This window comes from Bos javanicus, chromosome 25 (assembly GCF_032452875.1).
Source record: "Bos javanicus breed banteng chromosome 25, ARS-OSU_banteng_1.0, whole genome shotgun sequence".
NCBI lineage: Eukaryota > Metazoa > Chordata > Mammalia > Artiodactyla > Bovidae > Bos > Bos javanicus.
In genome coordinates this window covers 38,850,038-38,871,235 of record NC_083892.1, presented here as the reverse complement: position 1 = coordinate 38,871,235, position 21,198 = coordinate 38,850,038, and the positions used below count along the sequence as shown (strand labels likewise).

The window sequence follows — 21,198 nt, the reverse complement described above, 5'->3', positions numbered from 1 at the left end:
GGGGGGTGGGGGGCTGGCAGTATTTGGAGGGTAAGGCTGACCACGTGTCCATTGAGCGCCTAGGGTCCCCACACTGTTCTAGGCACCCAGGGAAGGGACACCGGGCACAGGCAAGGCCTCTGTGGGGGCCTTCTTTGTCTGGGTGTGCCTGGGTGTGTTCCACAAGCCTGTGTGTGTGCCTATGACTAATGGGATTTATGTATGTCAGCGGCCAGGGTGACTAATGGAGGGCTTGGAAGCCTGTGTGCTTGGGGGGGGGGGCGGTGCTGCACCTCTCGATGGGGAGTCAGTGCCCCCCAGGGGCTGCCCGCCCGTCTCCTCCAGGTCCTCTTCTGCTGGCGGCTGGCAGCTCCATTTGGGCCTCTGAACCCCCACCCGGCAGGCCTGTGCATGCTGAGAGCTCCGGAGTAAATTCCGCGGGCAGCCTGGCCCCCCAGAGGCGTCTCCGCCCCTGCCCACCGCCCTGCCCCACGTGGCCCCTGCACACCCAGCCCAGCCCACCTGCATCCACAGCAGGATGCTCAGGCTTGCTCTCCCGTCTGAAAATTCCTTCTGCTGCGAACCTCTACTCTGTGCAGGCTTGGACTGCCCTCTGATATGGGTGCTGTCTGGCGCATTTAACAGACCAGAAACCTGAGGTGCAGAAAGCAGCGGTGGACCCACACGGGCGCGGGGCAGTGGGGGTTACCATCAGGGAGTCCCAGCACCCCGGGAGCCCCAAGCCTGACCACAGCTAGCTGAGAAAAGGTTCACAGCCGACTGCACTAACCCAGCCTGCCACCCCACTCCTGCCTTACCTTGTCCACCCTCTCCACCTTCTCCTGGGGCCCCTCTCCTGCCCTCGCCTGAGACGGGGGGGGCAACAGGGGTCAGAGGTTAATGGGAGCCCCTTTGGCCTGGGCCTGGTAGGGGCAGGGTAAGGTCAGGCTGACTGAAGGAGCCTGGTCCCCATTCCCGGCTGGGAGGGCTCTTTGGTTAGGAGTTCAGGGGCCCTGGGGCTCCCTTTACCTAGAGGAGCTCGGACTCAGCACGTCCTTGGAGATTCCCACCTCCCGTCTCCCTAGGGGTCTCCTGGTCTGACACACCACCCCAGTCTGGGCATTCCTCCAGATATTCGTTCTGCTACTTACATATACCTTCTGTTGCACACGTCTGTCCCCCTGTTAGAGACACACTCACCCAAAGGGTCCCTGGGAGCCACAGAGGCGAGATGCCTTCCTAAGACCACCCAGTCTGGGTGACAACCAGCAAGCCAGACAGGTTTCAACCCAGCTCTGCGTCTTCGTGCTCCTCACCGGTCCTCCGAGGCCAGTGGTGGCCTATCTCTAGGGAGGGCACGGCAGGACCAAACCCTGCTTCCCAGGCCTCCCAGGAGCCTCCCACCCCGACAGGCTTCCAGGATGTGCATGCGTGTGTGTGTGTGTGTGTGTGTGTGTCAGTCACACACGAGCCTCTCTCACTCTCTTCACCCCCTCCCTCCTTTTTTTTTTAATCCTTCTTTGGCATTTTTCTTTCAAGCAGAAAATAAAAACATTTCCCATGGCTACAGCTTTGAAAGCTTCCCTCGCCTTCCTGCCTCTTTCTCACCCCTACCCCTGTCAGTCCATTTCCAGACTCAGCAGAAAGTCAAAAACAAACCCACAAAGATCAAGCCTGACAGGTCCCCCCCCTTCCCGTGTCCCTCCACTTTCCCTGCCTGTCTTGGTCTGCCCCACCCCCACACACATGCACGCACGCACTCACATACTTTCTGCAGCCGCAGGGAGTCTCTTAAGAACCTTCTAGAGCCACCCTGCCAGAAAGGCCTGCTTATGAGGTTTCTCCTGCTGGAAATATGTGGCTTCTCCCCCACCCTCCTCTGTCCAGCCCAGCTCACCTAGCCCAGCTCCCCTGGACCTTCCTCGTGGAGCCCCTCTGCCGTGCGTTGAATACCTCCCCACCAAAATTCATGTGTTCAAATCCTGACCCCCAGTACCTCCAAGTGTAACATTACTTGGAAATAGGGTCATTGTACCTAGTGACGATGAGATCATGCTGGAGGAGGACTGGTGTCCTCATAGAACGGGACACAGACAGAGGCAGAGGCCAGGAAGACATCCTGCCCCTTAGTCCAGAAGGAACTGACGCCGCCCGCACCTTGACCTTGGGCTTCCCGCCTTCAGAACTGAGAGAATCCATTTCTGTGGCTTCAGTCAATGGCCTTTTGTTATACCAGCCTTAGCAAACCAATATACCAGCCCAGTCTTTCTTTTTCTTTTTTTGAAGGATCTTGGTTCCCCAACCAGGGATTGAACACACAACCTTGGCAGAAGCAGCACAGAGTCCTAACCACTGGACTGCCAGGGAATTCCCATACCATCCCAAGAGTCAGGCCTGAAACGAATGAGCAGAAGTGGCCCGGCATCTAGAGGGGGGAACGGGTTGCAGCCAGTAGTCCCCAGGGGGTCAGATCTCCTGTTGTTCATGGTGCATCGTCAGAATGGGCTAGGTTATGCGGCAGTGACAAAAATCCCCAATATCTCGGTAGTTCAACACAGCTCCTACGAATGTGTTCTCCCCAGCACGTGGTCTGCTCTGAGCCTGGGCAACCCTCCAGGGCAGCTGAACTCCATGTGGTGACTCAGCATCCCAGGCCACTTAGATTTCCTGAGTTGTCCACCTCCATGTAAGGTCATCCCGGGGAAGAGAGGATCATCATAGAGGACTCTCACTGCCAGAGCATTTATCATTCCCTGTATTTATTCCCTTGTGTTTGTTTAACAAATACGTACACATCAGGATCTGTGCTAGGGCCTGATGATAAAGTGAACACGATGAACCAGAATTCCCCTCCCTGTGGGGCTTCCAGTCCAGAGAAGGGGACAGCTGGTTAACAGAGAGCCCTGAGCCTGGTGAGCGCTGCCAAGGAGAAAGTCCAGGAGCAGCAGGAGGAGCCACATCACATGGGGCCTCCACCTAAAACAAGAAAGAGAGGTTTTAAGTGGGCCCCAGGGACTTCCCTGGTGGCTCTGGTGTTAAAGAATCTGCCTGCAATGCGGAAGACCTGGGTTCGACCCCTGGGTTGGGAAGATCCCCTGGAGGAGGGAATGGAAACCCACTCTAGTATTCTTGCCTGGAAAATCCCCACAGACAGAGGAGCCTGGCAGACTACCGTCCATGGGGTTGCAAGCAACTGAGCGACGAAGCACAGGGACTTCCCTGGTGACCCAGAGATGAAGAATCCACCTTCCAATGCCCGGGATGTAGGTTCAATCCCTGGTCAGAGAACTAAGATCCCACATGCTTCGAGGCAACTGAGGCCACACGCCTTAACCACTGAGCCCACACACGACAGCGAAGGTCCCTCCTGCTATCAACTAAGAACTGACGAGGCCAAAAATAAATAAATTGATATTTTTTTTAGTAAAAAGGGGGCTTCCCTGGTGGCTCAGTGGTAAAGAATCCACCTGCCAATGCAGGAGACACAGGTTCCATCCCTGATCCGGGAAGATCCCACATGCCACGGAGCAGCGAAGCCTGTGCACCCCAACTATTGAGCCTGTGCTCCAGAGCCCAGCTTGTGCTCTAGCAGCCTGGAAGCCGCAACCACCCAGTTCGCGTGCCTTGACTACTGAAGCCTGAATGTCCTAGGTGGATCAAGGACCCCCTCCCTCCCTCTCAATTTTTAATTATCTTCCCATTGGCCCCATCCTCTCCGGCGAACCTCCATTTTCTCTGTGTGGTAGGCGATGGCCACATGCAGCGAGCAAGAGGCAATTCCCCAGCAGCTTATCCAGAAAGATGGAAACGCTGGACAGAAAACAGACTGCCAATAAGCTGTCTTCCCATCACGCTCTTCTCTAAGGGCAAGATCTAATCAGACCTGAGGAATGACTGATGGATGAGATTTTTCCACAAAGCCTTGCCCCAGAGGCAGAGCTTCACCGGGGGTGGGGCTTGTACCAGCTGCAAACCTGGAGGCTTTCCCCAGTCCCTCCCCTGCCTCAGCCTCCCCCTTCTCCCCTTCTCCTCCTCCTCTCTGGTTCTCTCTCTGCCAGCCCCTCACCACACCCCGCCCACACCGGATCACCAGGTCACAGTTCCAGCTCCAGATGATAAAACGCCACGGCTGCAGGGCCCTGGGGCCAGGCTCCTCGGGTGGCTGTCCTGACACATTGCATCCTCCAAGGACGCGTCCCCTTTCCACGCTGTGACCTTGACATTTCTCCCAGTGGAGGTGGAATCTTGCGTCTCCAACCAGACACGTGAAGTGATACCGTGACTTCCAGAGCAAGGTCAGAAAAAGAAGACACGGTGTCACCCCTTCCGTGGTGGGGTTCAAACTCAACGCTGTCTGTCCCTAGCCAGGCTGTCTGTGCTGGGGGCTGCTGATGGAATGACCCTGGAAGGAAGCAGGAGGGATCTGAGGAGCCAGCCGACCTGGGTTCAAGCCCGATTCTGCCATTCACTTGGTATGTGACATTTATAAGCCGTTTCCCCTCTCCGAGCCTCAGTTTACCTGGCTGTAAAGTGGAGCTCCTTTCCTGAGATCAAGCAGGAGGGCTGTGCTTACAATGAGCTTGCAGCTGGGCCTGAAACACACACGGTTCTGAACGCTCATAGGCACTCAGGTAGCCGGGGGCACAGAAGCCCCGTGCTCCAGGTGACCACCGCCTCACTCCCTCTACCAGCAGCTGGGTACTGAGCAGGTGCTCAGGAGAGGATGGGTTCCCAGCTGGCAATGCGTGGACTGTGGTCAGCCCTGTCCCCAGGTCACTGCCCCAGCAATTTTTGACCAGGGCACAACTGAAGTCAGCTCTGTTGCTGGCCTGGGGCCGCCATGCCAGCGGCCACAAACTAGGTGGCTGTTGTCGTTCAGTCACTATGTCATGTACGACTCTGTGACCCCATGGACTGCAGCACGCCAGGCTTCCCTGTCCTACACCATCTCCCAGAGCGTGCGCAAACTCATGTCCCTTGAGTCAATGACGCTGTCCAGTCGTCACCCTCTGTCACCCAGACAGCAGAAATTTACTCTGTCACGGTTCAGGCCAGAAGTTCAAAGTCAAGGTGTCAGCACAGCTGGTTCCGTCTCCGGAACCGTGATGGAGAATCTGCTCTGGGCCTCTCTTCCAGCTTATGGCGGCGGCCAACGTTCTTGGCATTTCTTGGCTTAGAAAGCCGCTTTACTCTGACCTCTGCCCACCTCGTCACAAGGCTGCCCACCCTCTGTCTGCGTGCCCTCACCTGGCGACCCTCTCTGAGCGGTTCTGTCTCTGGGTTTCTTCTATTTGTTTGTTTATTTTGGCCGCACCAGGTCTTCCTGGCTGTGCACCGGCTTTCTCTAGTTGCAGCGAGTGGGGGCTCCTCTCTGGTTGCTGCTCGGACTTCTCGTGGAGGTGGCTTCTCTTATTCCCGACCACAGGCTCTAGGGGCACGCCAGCTCATGGGGCTCTAGGGCACAGGCCCAGGAGCCGTGGCACACGGCCGTCGTTGCCCCAAGGCATGTGGCATCTCCCTGAACCAGTGATCAAACCCATGTCCCTGGCATTGACAGACGCATTCTTAACCACTGAACTGCCAGGGAATCCTTGCCTCCTCTGTATTTATTTATTTATTTATTTTGGCTGGGTCTTCCCTGCCGTGTACAGGCTTTCTCCAGTTGTGGTGAGTGGGGGCCGCTCTTTGCTGCCATGTCCGCAGGCTTCTCATGACGGAGCTGGCTTCTCTCGTCTAAGCTCACTGGTGCGGTAGCTGTGGAGCACGGGCTTAGTCGCTCTCTGGCACGTGGGATCTTCCCAGAGCAGGGGTCGAAGCCGTGTCCCCTGCACTGGCAGGTGGCTTCTTAATCACTGGGCCACCAGGGAAGTCCTCATCTCCTCTCTTCACAAGGCCACCAGTTGTACTGGATTAAAGGCCCACCCTACTCCAGTGTGACCCCCCTTAACTGATGACATCAGCAATGACGCTCTATCTCAATAAGGCCACATACCGAGGTTCCAGAGCACAGGACTTGAACACATCTTTGTGGGACACAGAATCCCACCCGCAACGCTGACCTTGACCTACGCCTTATCCCAGAGCCAGGACACAACCGGAAGCCCCTCCCACAGAAGCCCAGCTGCGAGGCGGGAGAGGAGGCTGAGGTCTCTTAGTGTAGGGGCCGCACACACACTCCCCTCCTAATGGGGGGGTCTGCAATCAGAAGCTGCCATGACTTGGAGGGCTTCCCTTGGTCAGGGCAGGCGGGAGGGGCAGGAAGTCGTGGCCCACCCAGCAGCCCTTGACTAGAGTGAGGGCATCCACGCCCCCTGCCAGGTTCTACATGGTCTCCAGGGTCCCCGGCACGCTAAGCCCTGGTGGGGGCAGGGAGAGATGGACTAGGAGTTTGGGGCTGGTTAGCGGGTGCAAACAGTCTCATTTAGAATGGATAAACAAGTTCCTCCTGGACAGCACGGGGAACTATATCTGATCTCCAGAGAGAAACCATAATGGAAGAGACTATTAGAAAAAAGAATGAGGACGTCCCTGGTGGTCTTGCCTCTTACACAGCCACAGATGACCCTGGCTAAGACGCTGCCAATGCAGGGGGCCCAGGTTCGATCGATCCCTGATCAGGCAATTAGAATCCCACATGCTGCAACTAAGATCTGGCACCGCCAAATAAGTAAAAATAAATATTAAAGAAATAAATTACCCTCCTTGAAAAAAGAATGCATGTATGTGTGTAACTGAGTCACTTGGCTGTACAGCAGAGATTGGCACAGCATTGTAAATCAACTACACTCCAATTTTTTAAAAAATGATAAAGGATTTCCTGGTGGTACAGTGGTTAAGAATCCACCTGCCAAAGCGGAGGACACGGGTTCGATCCCTGGTCTGGGAAGAGTCCACGAGCCTCGGAGCAACTAAGCCCATGTGCCACAAGTACTGAGCCCACGTTCCGAAACTGTTGATGCCGCGCACCCTAGAGCCCGTGCTCCGCAGCCAGAAGCGCCACTGCAGTGAGAAGCCCGCGAGTCGCAACTCAAGACTGCATGCAGCAGCAAAGACCCAGGCAACCAAAAAACTAAAAATATCAACGAATATTTAATGATCAAAGCGATTTTTAATGATCAAAACCCAATTGCACACCTTGTTCTGGCTGTTTCCTTGCCTGTGTCACTCCCCTATCTTTCTTGGGCAGCCCCCCGAATAAACTGCCGGCGCCCACATCCTGAATGCAGGGATCCGCCTCTGGGGTCCCTTCCTATGGCCACCTGCCGCTGACCCTGCTTCAGTCACATCGTCTCCACCTCCGAGGGGCCAACAGGGGCTCAGAAAGGGCCACCTCTGCCTGGATCACTGAGGCTGCAGCTGGCAAGCAGAGGTCCTCCTGCACGGCCTTTGCTGGTCTGCCCGGGTGTGGTGTGGGCGACCGCACTGCTATGCCTTGGAATCTTGTTACGACGTGGAGACGGAGGTCCAGGTTGGGGAAGGGACACATCCAGGGTCCCAGGGCGGAATGGTGATAGACGATGGGGAGGGACTTGAACTCGGATCTCTCGGGAGCTCCAGTCAAGATGAGAGAGTAGGGCCTTCCCTCATGGCCCAGTGGTTAAGACTTCACCTGCCAACACAGAGGGTGTGGGTTTGATCCCCGGTCCAGGAACGAAGACCCCACATGCCTTGTGATCGAAAAAACCAAAACATAAAACAGAAACAATATCAAGACTTTTAAAATGGTCCACATAAAAAAAATAATCTTAAAAAAAAGATGGTGGAGTAGGAGGAAGTGAGTTCCACATGGACTCACCTTCTCCCACAAATTCATCAAGAATACATTTATGAATGAAACAGTTCTCACAGAACACATTCTGAACACGCGAAGACGACCTCAAACACCTAAAGGACAAGGAAAATCTCTACATAACCAGGTAGGACAAAAGGCAGGGCGGGGATAAAGAGGAAGCAGGATGCAACCCGCGCCCCTGAGAGGGAGCTGAAAAACAGGTCTCTGACCATCTTTTCCCTCCCGATGGTCCCCATCATCCCTCCTGCAGTTGTCTACAAGCCTAAGAGACTGCTTCAGTCCACCTGGGCCACCACAACAAAGACATTCGTGCTAAATCAGCTGCGTCCTACTCTTTGCGACCCTGTGCACCTACGGAGCCCGCCAGGCTCCTCTGTCCATGGGATTCTCCAGGCAAGAATACTGGAGGGGGTTGCCATACCCTCCTCCAGGGGATCTTCTTGACCCAGGGATCAAACCCAAGTCTCTTTTGTCTCCTACATTGGCAGGCAGGTTCGTTACCACCTGGAAAGCCCCACAACAAAAACAGGGCAACTTAAACCACAGAAGCATATTTCTCACACTTCTGAGGGCCCGACGTCCGAGGTGTCAGCAGGGTTGGTTTCCTCTGAGGCCTCTCTCCTTGGTTTGCAGGCGGCCGTCCTCTCCCTGCGTCTTCACACGGTTGTTCCCCTGCGCATGTTTGTGTCCTGATTCTTCTCATAAAGACACCCATCCTGTTGGATTAGGACTCACCCCAATGACCTCATTTTAATTTAATTGCCTCTTTAAAGTTCCCTTCTCTTGCGACTTCCCTGGGGGTGCAGTGGTTAAGACTCTGCCCTTCCACTGTGGGGGCAGGGGGCACAGGTTGAATCCCTGGTTGGGGAACTGAGATCCTGCATGCCGTGTGGTGCAGCCAAGATAATAAATGAATAAAGGTCCGCCTCCAAACACAGGGCTGCCCTGGTGGCTCAGACAGTAAAGAATCTGCCTGTAATGCAGGAGATCTGGGTTCAATCTCTGGGTCTGGAAGATCCCCTGGAGAAGGGAATGGCAACCCACTGCCGTATTCTTGCCTGAGAAATCCCAAGGACACAGGAGCCTGGTGGGCTACAGTCCATGGGGTCCCAAAGAGTAGGACACGACTGAGTGACTAACACACACACACACACACACACACACACACACACTTCAAGGCACTGGGGCTAGAATTTCAACTTATGGATTATGTGGTGGAGTGGGGGGGAATTCAGCCTGTCTTAGTTCATTTGGGCTGCTGTAACAAAAATACCATAGATTGGGTGACTTAAACAGTAGAAATTTATTTCTCCCTAGAAGCAGTTCTAGAGCCTAAAAGTCCAAGATGGAGGCATCGGCAGATTTGGAGTCTGGGTAGCGCCTGCATCCTGGCTCACAGACGGCTGCTCTTTGCTGTATCTGCACACAGGGAAAGGGACTGGGGACTCTCTAGGGTCTTTCTTACAAGACCACTAACCCCATTCGTTTGGGCTCTACCATCATAACTTCAACTCCCTAAGACCCCACCTCCTCATCACCTTTGGGAGTTAGGAGTGCAACATGAATTTGGCGGCGGGGCGGGGGGGGGGGGTGCCCACAGACATTCAGTCCATAATGCAGCCCAGGGACTTCCCTGATGCTTCAGTGGGTTCGATCCCTGGTCAGGGAAGTAGATCCCACGCGCCACAACTAAAAGTTAACTTGCCGCACTGGAGACCCCACAGGCTGTGGCAGACTTGGCTCAGGCGAATAAAGAAAATACGTAAAAATGATACACGCAGACATGCATGCCATAGCCCATCCCGGAGGCCCCATGCTTTATTATTACTCTCGCCCCATGCCCAGCCCAGTAGACCGCAGTGAAATGTCCACTCGATGAATGAGGGGGATGACGTCATTCTGGCAGGTTTTCAAGGATGAAGAGAAGTTTACTAGGCAGAAAAAGCAGAGACAGGCATTCCAGGCTGGAAGATCAGCCTCTGCTTAGGCCAAAAGGGTCCCATCAGGGCCTGGGGGAAGGGAGAGAGTCGGGCAAGGCCTCCTGTCCCAGGCAACTGGCTGTCCTGGGCCAGGACAGGCAACACTGCCCCTGGCCTGCCCACCATGGCCCTGCTGACCGCCTGCCCACGAGCCGCGGTTTGTCCCCGGGGAGCAGGACCCTACCACCTCATCCACGGGAGCCAAGCTCCAAGGATCCCAGGCATCTCTCTTCCCCTTCACGCCTGGGTGGGCTGAGTGTTATTTATTCAAAGGCTCCTTTTATTGGTGTTCTGCTGAGAACACAGGAATTATTCATGGTGGGTTTCGGGTCTATTCCGGTGACAACCACATCTTCATACTCAAGGTACAAATTACGGTGTCAGCTCAATTCACCATCAGTCGGAGCTGTCCCCCAAGCATCAAGCAACAGAGGCTCAGAATGTTCTGGAAGCCCAGTCTGGCTGGAGGCAGCAGGGGCCTAAGTCAACAGGCACGGGGCTGTGGATGGGTGCAAAGGAGGGAGATGGAGGAACAAGCCCCACCTCCGTCCATTTCTCCTCTGTGCGCCTGGTCAGCCTCAGTCTTCTCATCCGTCAAGTGGACACTGATGGGAGTGTTTCACACCGGGAGCCACCCACATGGCCACGCACTGCCGACTGAGCCTGGCACCCTGGCGGCCCGGCTTCGAGGAAGCGGGTGGGGAGCCAATTTGCTGTTCAGTCGCTAAGTCATGTTCGACTCTTGGGAGCCCAAAGGCTGAGCACGCCAGGCTTCTCTGGTTGCCAGCCTTCATCCCCAGGAGTCACCTTGGAGGTGGGTGCCCAGCCCCTGGACATGTCCCAGCAGACCCCACATGGGGCAGGGCTGAGCTGACCCCATCGAGAGCTGCCCAAACTACAGATTCACAAGCGAGATAAGTGCCTGCCACCAGCATTGGGACACGACTGAAGCGACTTAGCAGCAGCAGCAGCATTGGGATGGCTTCTTGCGCGGCCACAGATAACTAAAATGTGGGGGTCAGCTGAAAAGGGCTTCTGAGGATATGCTTCATAAACCCCCCACCGGAGGCCTGCACCCCAGGCCACCCACCTCCCAGACTCGTCCCGTGGGCACCACGGCAGTGGGTGCTAAGGGCTGGTGAACATTCAGCACAGGTTGCACTGGTTCAGAGCATCTGCTGATCCCTGCGCCTTAAATACTCCCGAGCTGCCACTGAATTCGGACTGGGACAAAGATGGGCAGTGACCTACCTTTATGGGGTGTATTTACAGACACGGTAAATGGGAAGAGCCTCAAAAGCATAACAAAAGGAAATGGTGGGGATTTTCCTGGTGGCCTGCCAAGGCAGGAGACACGGGTTCAATCCCTGAGCCAGGAAGATCCACTTGCAACTAAGCCTGTGCACCATAGCTACTGAGCCTGTGCTCCGGAGCTGGCAGCAAGGGAGGCCTGTGTGCTTAGCGCCCGTGCTCGGCAACAAGAAGCCACTGCAATGAGAAGCCGGAGTACCGCAGCTAGAGAAAGCCCGCACACAGCAACGAAGACCCAGCCTGCCCAAAAAAAAACTAAATAAATAAAATTATACAAAAAAAAAAAAAGAGTAAATTGTCCTAGACTTCCCTGGCAGTCCACTGGTTAAGACTCTGCCTTTCTACTGCAGGGGGCACAGGTTTGATCCTTGTCAGGGAAGTTCGTCATGTCTAATTCTGTGGCCAAAGTAAAAAAAAAAAAAAGTAAACTGTGGGGAAAGAATTAGAAAGCAATGAGGTCTGAGTCCTCACCATCTTTGTTTTCCATGTAGTTTGCTTAACTGAAAGTTTCTATCTTCTAACTTTCTGGGGGGTGTACGGGCCATGAGGGACCCTAGTTCCCTGACCAGGGATCGAACCTTCGTCCCCTGCATTGTGAGGTGGATTCTTAACCACAGGATTGCCAGAGAAGTCCCCCTGATCTCTTCTTAAAGGATACCACTCACGCTGGATTCGGGTCCACCCTAAGGACCCCCTTGCACCTCGTGTGTAGGCTTGGTCACTCAGGCGTGTCCGACTCTTTGCGGCCCCATGGGCTGTAGCCCGCCAGGCTCCTCTGTCCATGGGATTCTCCAGAAAAGAATACTGGAGCTGGTTGCCATTTCCTCCTCCAGGGGATCTTCCTGACCCAGGTCTTCATCCAGATCCTCCTCCACCGAGCCATCCACCTGGAGGAGCCTGGCATGTGGCCAGGAAGGTAGGCAGGGGCCCAGCCAGCCCCAGAGTGGGGGCCAGTGTGGACAGCCGTCCACATCTGGGGAGGTTCTTTGTGGCCAGTGTCAGCTTTAAAACACGCCCCCACCAAAAGGTGGATTGTGCATCCCCACTCTGAACAAGAGCAGGCCCAAGACTTCTTTGACCAAAAGAACAGGGCGGAAGCATGGCCTCTGGGATCTGAGGCTGGGTCGGGAGAGACCACATGCTTCCACGCGGCTGTCCACGCGTTGGGGACAGGCAAGAGAGGGGTCTGAGGATCCTGGGGCCACCAGGTTGGTTGCAAGGAAGCCCCGGCCACATGGAGAGGCCACAAAGCGGGGCACCAGCCCAGAGCCTCTGCTGGGCCCCCACCTCCACCAGCATCACCTGCCTGCCCCACTGGCCTTCCTGGGTCCAGCCCACAGAGCTCTCAGATGACTGCCAGGAACTGCCCAGCACCTTCCTGATTTCCTGACCCACAAAATCCTGAGTCTAGTAAAGCTGGGGCTGCGTGCTACGCTTTGTACCGACTGGTGGCACAGCCATTGCAACCAGAGAGACCGCTGTGCCCAGTGTGGGATAAGGCTGAAAATGGGCTCAGGGCAGGGCTTCCCTGGTGGTCCACTGGTTGAGCCCCTGCACTTCCAATGCAGGGGGCACAGGTTCGATCCCTAGTTGGGGAACCAAGATCCCACATACCACTCAGCCAAGAAAACGGGGTAAGGATGGCCCAGGGGCCACTCGTGTAAAGAACCCGCCTGCCAACGCAGGAAACATAAGAGACATGAGTTCAATCCCTGGGTCGGGAAGATCCTCTGGAGGAGGGCATGCCAACCCACTCCAGCATTCTTGTCTGGAGAACCCCTTGGACAGAGGAGCCTGGTGGGCTAAGTCCATGGGGTCACAAAGAGTCGGACACAACTGAGCACGAAGATGGCCAGGCCAAGTCAAGTGCCTTTCTGCCACCCCTGGCTGGGTGAACCCACACCAGTCTGATTTGCTAGCATCCTGGAGAGAAAGCCGGCCACAAGGCTGATGCCTGCAGGGTGGGGGACCTCTCTTGGGTCTCAGCGGGTGCTGCTCCTGGGAGAACGACCCCACCCTCACCCCAGACAGGGCCTCCGTGGGAGCCAAGCAGCCTGTTGGGCAAGTGACAACCCCGGGTTCTCTCCACGTCTACACCCACCGCCGCCACACCAACACCCGCCCGACCCACAGCGTCTCAGACACAGGGCGGTGGGGCCAAGGCAGCCTGGCCAGGGGCCCTGGCTAAAAATAGCCGTCACCAGCCTTTATTGTGTCTGCAGCGCGGCTCTGCCCACCCGGCTCCTCTCAGGCTGCTTTGATGTTGGTATTTAAACATCACGCGGAGAACCTGAGCCTTCCCAGAGCATGGCTGACACCCGCGTGCACACACGTGTGTGCACACCCCCCCCACACACCTGCTCCTCCAAGAAGCCGGTAGGGGTCACTCCAGAGCAGCCCCCCCTGCACATCTGGGCCAGTGTGCGGGGGCCGTCGTAACTCAGCCCCACACTGGGCAGCTTCGAAGGACAGACACGAGCTCACTCCCAGTCTGGTGGCCAGGAGTCTGCGATCAAGGTGCCAGCAGGGCCTGCTCCCTCTGAAACCTGCAGGGGTCCTTCCCGGCCTCTCCCCCGGCTCCTGGGGGTGCCCGGTGCCCCTTCCATGGTGAGGAGTCACTCCAATCTCGACCCCGGCCATCACACGGTCTTCCCATGTTTCTGCTTCCTCCTCTTCGTTTAAGGACACCAGTCACACTGAATTAGGGCCCACCCTAACGCCCTCATCTTAACTGGATGGTCTCTTTGAAGACCTGACTCCCCAGTAAGGTCATGCTCACCGGTAATGGGCAGCAGGTGGGGGTTAGGACTTCACTAGATCTTTTCTGTGGGGGACACAGTTCAACTCACAAAAGCATTCTCCAGGGACTCCCCTGGTGGTCCAGTGGTTACGACTTTGCCTTCCAATGAAGGGGATGAGGGTTCAAACCCTGGTCGGGGTGCTAAGATTTCACAAGCCTCTCGGCCAAAAAAACAAAACATAAAACAGAAGCAATATTATAACAAATTCAAAAAAGACTTTAAAAACTGTCCACATCAAAAAATTTGTAAAAATAATAATAATAATAAAACAAGAAACATTCCTCAGATGGTTCTGAGTCCAGGCTCCCCCTCCTCGGCGGGTGCCTCTTTGTGACTCCTAAGGCCCCTTGATGCCCAATCCCAGCCTGGACTCAGGTGTCCCCTGCCCAATTGTAGGAGTCTTAGGGCAGGAATGGCCGTGTTCCTCTCTGCCCCCAGGTGCTACATGGTACCCAGAAGTGCTCCTGGCGGGGAGCGGGGGTGGGGAGGCAGGTTAGCTCAGTAGCATATTCACCTCAGACTTTAATGCTATTCTCTTCGCCACTGCCTCACAATCACAATATGGTTGCTGAAGTTCCAGACATTCTATCCCACATCCTCTTATCTTGATCATTTTTGGTGTACATCACTCCAGTTGAACTTTAAACTTCCAGCATCAGTACATCTGAGGGAATTCTCAGCACCCACAGCTTGACTGTGGGAGAGGATTAACACCCTGACAGATGGGAGTTAGTGGATCAGATCAGTGTTTTGCTCCCTAGCCCTTAGGTGGCAGAGCTCGGAGGTATGTGACCTTTGCTATCTCCCAGGGGGCTTGAATGCTGGTTGACCATGGTCACTTACACTCTTTCCCATTCCTATGTCACTTCCCACTTCCCCACAGGGGTTCCCTCACTTTCCTGCAAATCCTCGGCCACAGTCTGCAAGCTGTCCCTGCGAAGGCCAGCCAGGCTGTGGAGGAAGTGGGCCTCTGCTCCCCTGGGACCTGGTTTCCTCATCTGTAAAATGGGACTGAAGGTTCCACCTCTTGAAGGTGATGTCCAGGAACCGGCTTGCAGGAAAGGTTGCCGAGACGCAGGGCTTCCGGAGAGCGGGGCACGTGGACCCTCCCTTCCTTCACAGGCCCCTGGTGTCAGCTGAGGCTGTAGCAATGTGAACGAATGAATGAAATGCATGAGTTCAACAACTTTGCGGGTTCTGTCTTTCTTCCCTCCCACCTGCCCAACCTCCTGCCTGAGAGTTTACTGGGGACAGTGGGGCGAGGGGACCAATGAGGACCTAAGAGGGCGGCGAGGGCTTCCCTGGGGGCTCGGTGGGAAAGACCCCGCCTACCAACGCAGGAGACATGGGTTCAACCCCTGGTCCAGGAAGATCCCACATGCCGAGGAGCAACTAAGCCGGCACAGCTATTAAGGCAGTGCTCTAGAGCCCACGTTCTGCATGAAGGGAAGCCACAGCTCACCTCAACTAGAGAAAAGCCCCAGAAGCACTCCTCTGCCTCCCCTCCCTCCACTCCCCCTCCCCTCCCTCCTCTTCCCTCCTCCTCTTCACTCCTCCCCCTCCCCCTCCTCCCCCCTTCCCCCTCCTCCCCCACCCTGCCACTCCTCCCCTCCCCACTCCCCCTCCCACCTCTACAAATGCCTTCCAGCTGCCTCCTCCTGCCTGAAATTCCATCTTGGCTCCACCCCAGGGCCTAAAGCTCTGGCCGCCAGGGCTGCACGGCTCTGGGCTCACTGATTTGCCTGCAAGTCGCCCCACATCTCTGGGCCTCAGTATCCCCATCTGTAAAGTGGGAGCGCCCCGGAGTAAAGGAACTCCCGAGTCAGTCACCCGCAGCAACTGTGTCTCCAGCTCCCCACGGGGAGCTCCCCACGGGGAGGGGGTGCACTCGGTGAGCGGGACCCCACAGCTCTCGACCAAGGGGCCTTGATAGGCAGGGAAGAGCCATAGGACGCGAACAGTCGCGGGGCAGGTGTGTTTGCAGAGGCCTGACTCCCCCACGCCGCCCCTAGGAAGGGAGCAAGCTGGCTCCGTGAGAGGGAGAGGCTGGTTAAAGCCCTGAGACCTAGAATGTCCAGACTGACCGACCTTTCCCCAAATGAGGCCCACGCCAAGCCACCCTGGTCCCTGACTTGTGTACACTCAGGCGCCTTCAGCTCCCCGGCCCCCGGACAAGACAGGCCAGGGCGAGGCTGCACACAAAAGCCTGCTTTGTCTGCGACCCAGGGAGGGCAGCCCCCATACCTAGCTCAGGAGACCCCGGAGGTAGGGGACCTTTCCAGGGACCTGGCTCCACCCCAGGGCCGAGCAGCTGCTGTAACCTTGGGGCAAAGTGAAAGTGAAGTCGCTCAGTCGTGTCCGACTCTTTGTGACCCCATGGACTGTAGCCTACCAGGCTTCTCAGTCCATGGGATTTTCCAGGCAAGAGTACTGGAGTGGGTGCCATTGCCTTCTCCAGGGGATATTCCCGACCCAGGGATCGAACCTGGGTCTCCCGCATTGTAGGCAGATGCTTTACCCTCTGAGCCACCAGGGAAGCCAACCTGGGGCAGGCCTCTGAGAAAACCGCAGGCGTCACAGGGATCTCAGCTCAAACTCATAAAATGGGCTGGAGGTGACCTGGGGCTTGGGGGAGGGCGTGGGGAGCTGTGGTTTCCTGGGGACAGAGCTTCACTTTAAGAAGGTGAAATTCCTGGAGATGATGGGGGTGATGGCTGCCCCCGGACTGCACGCTAGATGATGGCTCAGATGGCGAGTTTTACATTACATATATCTTATCACCACTTTTTAAAATGTAAAAAAAGATGGCAGGATCTCTTAGAGAGTCTGGGTGGGTGCGGACACCATCCATGACAGACACTCTGCCTCTGTGACACCGCTCCCCCCCACACCCCACCAGCATCCCATAATGCCCCACACAAAACCTTATCGGCGCCTCCGGCCAGCGGCCTGGACACCCCCACCCTGCCAGGCCTGAAGTTGGCAGCCGCCAGGGCCTGGAGATGAAGCCGGCTGTGCTAGCCCCACCCTGCCTCTGCCCCAGTAGGCCCCAGAGCACAGACTGACCCTCCGGTCTGGCTCCCCACGGGGCTAACATGTGGGGGCAGGTTTAGTGCCTGCAGAAATCCGGCTGCCTGGAAAGGGCAGCGTGCGACTTTAATTTGGTTCTTTTCCTCCCGGAATCAGTTGTCCCTAGAGACCTAATCTCCTCTGGGGCTCTAAAAGCATCCAAATTGCCAAGGAAGAGGCCAGCTCCTGGCCCCAGGCGATGCCAGCTTCCCACTTTAACTGGGGCCGTTTTTAGCCCCGAGGGGAGGCTCCCGAAACTCCCAGGCATCTCCCGCAGTGCCCACAGGAACAATGGACGTGTGCCTGCCCGAGCCTGGGGCTCCCGTTCCCCCATCTCTGACCTCCGACATCCCTACCGGCTGCCTACTCTATAGGTGGGGCACCCTGGACCTCAGTGGGTAAGCACCCACAATACATGTCCCTCCTTGAGGGGCTGCTGGGAAGGCAAGGGGCCCCTCCTCCCACCTGGAGCCCAGCCCTTTACACTTGAAGCCCACCACTGATCAGATCGAATCCCAAACCCAGCCAAGGGGATCTACCCAGCTAGTCGGCCAAGACCGTGCCTCTTATCCCTGAGCGTCTCACAGCCAGGCCACCTCTCACCCTGGGCCACTCGGTCCCCCCTGCCACCCTCAGCCAAGCCGGGCAACGTGTCGAGTGGTGTCCCCTCAAAGGATATGTCCACCTAGAACCTCAGAATGTGACTTTATTTGGAAATAAGGTCTTTGCAGATATAATTAAGATAAAGATCTTAAGATGAGATTGTCCTCCATAAGGGTTGGCCTTGAATTCAACGATCGTGCGTGTGTGCTTATTAAGTGTCCAACTCTTTGTGACCCCATGGACTGTAGCCCTCCAGGCCCCTCTGTCCATGGGATTTTCCAGGCAAGAACACTGGAGTGGGTGGCCATTTCCTTGTCCAGAGGATCTTCCTAGCCCAGGGATTGAACCTTCCTCTCTTGAGTCTCCTGCTTCAGCAGGCAGATTCTTTACCACTGTGCCACCTGGGAAGCCCGAATTCAATGATGAGTGTCCTTAAAAAAGACTTAAGAGACAGAGACACACGCGCATACACAGGGTGCGTGCAGGCAGGGGCAGAGATTAGTCGTACCTCCACCGGCCAAGGAGGCTGGGCATCACTGAAGCTGAGACGAGGCCTGGACCAGATTCTTCCTAGAGCGTCTAGAAGGACCCAGCCCGGCCGACACCTGGGTCTGCACAGTGCGAGAGAACACACGTCTGTGGTTTTAAGCCAGCTGGTTTGTGGTCATGTGTCACCGCAGCCCCAGGAAACCCCAAGGGCTCCCCCATGCCCCATGCCCCATGCCCCCAGGCTGACCCCATGGGGGCAGCGAATGGGACAGGGGTCTCGGCGCCTCCTCCCGCCCCAGCCCCAGGGTTCCCCTGGGCTGAGCTCCCCACTGCTCAGCCAACGCTGGGCACAGAATCTGTTTTCCATAAACAGTCTTTTGAACCGAATTTCATTTTTCTCACCCAAGAAAAGAGTCTGGAAGAGCATACGCAGACGCTGGGGCTGCAGTGCATCGGGGCGGAGGGATGCTTTGTGGCCGGCTGAGGGTTTTTTTCCTTTTTTACTGGCATTATCTGTCCTTTCTGATTTTCCTCTAATAAATATGGGGGCAGCGGCCTCTGAAAGTGGGTTCCTGCCCCCGCAGGGGGCTCTGAGATCAGGGGGGTGGGACAGGGGGCAGAGGAGAGAGGTGGTAGGTTCACCCAGGGCCTCCCCTCTCAGGGCCTGACTGGGAGGGGCATGCAGGGGCTTCCCCAGGAGCTGCCCTGGCCCCCCCCCCAACTTCCTTCCCCCACCCAAAGGTGCTCTGGGAATGAGTCATGGGAGACCCGTTTCTCTGGCAGTTTCCAAAAATAAAACACCTTTCAAGAGCATGAGCCTGAGACGTCCCTGGTGGTCCAGCAGTTAAGGATCCGCCTTCCAACGTAGGGGACGTGGGTTTAACCCCTGGTCAAGGAACTAAGATGCCACGTACCACCGGGCAATGAAGCCCATGGGCTGCAACAAAGAGCCAGTGCAGCCAAAAAAACCAAGAGCACCAGTCCTGTGCTGCCCGGCCAGCAAGGAGCCCCTGTCCATCCCTAGGACTGCCCCCCGGACATCCCAGAGGCTGACGGCCACACTCTGCTGATGAGCAAACAGCTCAGGGAGGGAAGGACTGGAGCCTGCCTGGCGCCCACCCTGGAGAGACGCCCCCCAGACCACCCAATCCTACCCAGGTAACCCACCCCCCAACATCACCCAGCACATCTCCATCCAAGCCCTGTCTCTTACATCTCCTGCATTGGCAGATGGGTTCTTTACCACTAGCGCCACCTGGGAAGCCCTTAGTTGGTAAAGAACCCGCCTGAGATGTTGAAGACCTGGGTTCGATCCCTGGGTTGGGAAGATCCCCTGGAGAAGGGAATGGTTGCCCACTCCAGTATTCTTGTCCGGAGAATCCCATGGACAGAGGAGCCTGGCGGGCTACAGTCGCAGAGTCAGACATGACTGAAGCGACTAAACCAGCACCACCACTACACAGAAGCTGGGAGAGGCCGGAAGGATGCTCCCAAAAAGGTTGCAAAGGGGAGCGTCCCCGCCCACACCTCCTTGATTTCAGACTCGTAGCTCCAGAGCTGTGAGGCCAGTTTCTGTTGTTCCAAGTTGCCTGCTTTGTGGTCCTTTGTCATCGCGGCCCCAGGGAAGCTCCTACAGCCAACCATGGACGAATAGGGGGTTTCAAAGGCTGACCCTCAGCCTCCGAGCATGAGGCCACTCATGACCCAGAGCTCCCCAGTGAGGACAGAAGGCCCCAGCCCAGGTCACATGCTCGCTGGGCATTTCCCCTGCCCGGTCCTGCCTCCTGAGAGCCCTCCCACACTGGAGCCCTTGCAGAAAGTTGACCTAAGACAGTAGATGTCCGTCAGCCTTGGATGGGTGAGTGGAAGGAAAGAAAGAAGGAAGTAAGATGGATGGATGGTGAATGGGTGGATGGGTGGGGGACGGGCAGAGGGGTGGGTGGGGGAAGGATGGGCGGATAGGTGGGGGGGTGTTTGGACCAGTCCTTTCTGCCCAGGGCCAGGCCTGCAAGCACTTCCAGGGCTGGGTGGAGTGTAGGTGACCCCTCCCCCAGAGCCCCCTCCCTGGCAGGAGACAGAGGAGAGCCCTCTGAGTCTTTTTCACTCCCTTGCAGCCTCCCACGCCCACCATGATCTGGAGCTTCAGGGAGGGGCCTCCCTCCAAACGGTACAGGCTTCAATGTTTCCACCCGCTGAGGTCAGGGAGAAGGGAACGCTGCTGCTCCCACCCAGCTCTGCAGGGACTTCAGGCAGCTAAAGGGTCAGGAAAGTGGGGAGCGTTTCCTCCAGAAGCCCCTGGGCCCCCTTCCACCTCACCCAGGCACAGGCTGCGGAGGCAGAGGAGGACACAGCGGTGTCCGCTTTGCTATGCATACGCGTCTCTGCTGGTTTAGTCGCTAAGTCACGTCTGACCCTTGCAATGCATGGACTCTAGCCTGCCAGGCTCTTCTGTCCATGGGATTTCCCAGATGAGGATACTGGAGCAGGCTGCCGTCTGCTTCTCCAGGGAATCTTCCTGACCCAGGGATCAAACCCGGGTCTCCTGGAGGCAGTCTCCTGCATTGCAGGCGGATTCATTATCAACTGACGTTTCTGTTTTCCAACATTTCTACAATGAAAGCGGTCGCCTTTATAACCAAAAAATTAGTCTTAGAGACAAGGTCTGCACCCTGGAGAGATGGACACTGCACTGGGAAGGAAGCGGGACCTGGAGGGGCACGGGCCAGGAGACAGGGGAGGGGACACTCCAGAGGAAGCGGGACCTGGAGGGGCACGGGCCGGGAGACAGGGGAGGGGACACTCCAGGCCGCTGACAGCAGGAAGCCTGAGACCCCAGGCACTCAGCCCCCCTGCCTGGCCGGGGAGGGGAAGACATGGTCCTCTGAGCCCTGGGACTCTGGCCGGGGATCCAGAGGTTGGTCCCCACGGCCAAACCGGGCCAAGCTGGGCCTCCCTGCCCCAAACGGGTCCCAGGTGGGCCCCAGGGAACACAGAGACCCTCAGGCCTGCTCTGCCACCCCCCACGAGGGCAGGGACTCGGGGGAGCCACCCCACCCATCCACCTCCCTCCTCAGCCTCTTTGATTTGTTTCTGTATAAAATCAGCGAATGGAGGCAGGCAGCGGAGACGTGGTTTAGGAAAAGAGCAGAGGGCACTTCCCGGCCTTGGCAGCATT

The 21,198-nt window shown here is 56.6% G+C and overlaps 1 long non-coding RNA gene across 1 annotated transcript; it reads left to right on the top strand.

The window, feature by feature from the left end:
• Positions 1-17: 17 nt before the first annotated feature.
• On the top strand, positions 18-15,049 carry LOC133238787 (uncharacterized). The gene is made up of 2 exons (XR_009733628.1): positions 18-4,451; positions 14,746-15,049. It is a non-coding gene; the product is annotated as an uncharacterized LOC133238787 (long non-coding RNA).
• Positions 15,050-21,198: the final 6,149 nt, after the last annotated feature.